A 1759-nucleotide genomic window follows, 5' to 3' on the forward strand; every position below is an offset into this window, starting at 1 on the left:
AAACCCTAAACCCTAAACCCTAAACCCTAAACCCTAAACCCTAAACCCTAAACCCTAAACCCTAAACCCTAAACCCTAAACCCTAAACCCTAAACCCTAAACCCTAAACCCTAAACCCTAAACCCTAAACCCTAAACCCTAAACCCTAAACCCTAAACCCTAAACCCTAAACCCTAAACCCTAAACCCTAAACCCTAAACCCTAAACCCTAAACCCTAAACCCTAAACCCTAAACCCTAAACCCTAAACCCTAAACCCTAAACCCTAAACCCTAAACCCTAAACCCTAAACCCTAAACCCTAAACCCTAAACCCTAAACCCTAAACCCTAAACCCTAAACCCTAAACCCTAAACCCTAAACCCTAAACCCTAAACCCTAAACCCTAAACCCTAAACCCTAAACCCTAAACCCTAAACCCTAAACCCTAAACCCTAAACCCTAAACCCTAAACCCTAAACCCTAAACCCTAAACCCTAAACCCTAAACCCTAAACCCTAAACCCTAAACCCTAAACCCTAAACCCTAAACCCTAAACCCTAAACCCTAAACCCTAAACCCTAAACCCTAAACCCTAAACCCTAAACCCTAAACCCTAAACCCTAAACCCTAAACCCTAAACCCTAAACCCTAAACCCTAAACCCTAAACCCTAAACCCTAAACCCTAAACCCTAAACCCTAAACCCTAAACCCTAAACCCTAAACCCTAAACCCTAAACCCTAAACCCTAAACCCTAAACCCTAAACCCTAAACCCTAAACCCTAAACCCTAAACCCTAAACCCTAAACCCTAAACCCTAAACCCTAAACCCTAAACCCTAAACCCTAAACCCTAAACCCTAAACCCTAAACCCTAAACCCTAAACCCTAAACCCTAAACCCTAAACCCTAAACCCTAAACCCTAAACCCTAAACCCTAAACCCTAAACCCTAAACCCTAAACCCTAAACCCTAAACCCTAAACCCTAAACCCTAAACCCTAAACCCTAAACCCTAAACCCTAAACCCTAAACCCTAAACCCTAAACCCTAAACCCTAAACCCTAAACCCTAAACCCTAAACCCTAAACCCTAAACCCTAAACCCTAAACCCTAAACCCTAAACCCTAAACCCTAAACCCTAAACCCTAAACCCTAAACCCTAAACCCTAAACCCTAAACCCTAAACCCTAAACCCTAAACCCTAAACCCTAAACCCTAAACCCTAAACCCTAAACCCTAAACCCTAAACCCTAAACCCTAAACCCTAAACCCTAAACCCTAAACCCTAAACCCTAAACCCTAAACCCTAAACCCTAAACCCTAAACCCTAAACCCTAAACCCTAAACCCTAAACCCTAAACCCTAAACCCTAAACCCTAAACCCTAAACCCTAAACCCTAAACCCTAAACCCTAAACCCTAAACCCTAAACCCTAAACCCTAAACCCTAAACCCTAAACCCTAAACCCTAAACCCTAAACCCTAAACCCTAAACCCTAAACCCTAAACCCTAAACCCTAAACCCTAAACCCTAAACCCTAAACCCTAAACCCTAAACCCTAAACCCTAAACCCTAAACCCTAAACCCTAAACCCTAAACCCTAAACCCTAAACCCTAAACCCTAAACCCTAAACCCTAAACCCTAAACCCTAAACCCTAAACCCTAAACCCTAAACCCTAAACCCTAAACCCTAAACCCTAAACCCTAAACCCTAAACCCTAAACCCTAAACCCTAAACCCTAAACCCTAAACCCTAAACCCTAAACCCTAAACCCTAA

This window comes from Tasmannia lanceolata, unplaced genomic scaffold, assembly GCF_043159265.1.
Source record: "Tasmannia lanceolata isolate RefF3 unplaced genomic scaffold, GAP_Taslan_0.1 ptg000005l, whole genome shotgun sequence".
NCBI lineage: Eukaryota > Viridiplantae > Streptophyta > Magnoliopsida > Canellales > Winteraceae > Tasmannia > Tasmannia lanceolata.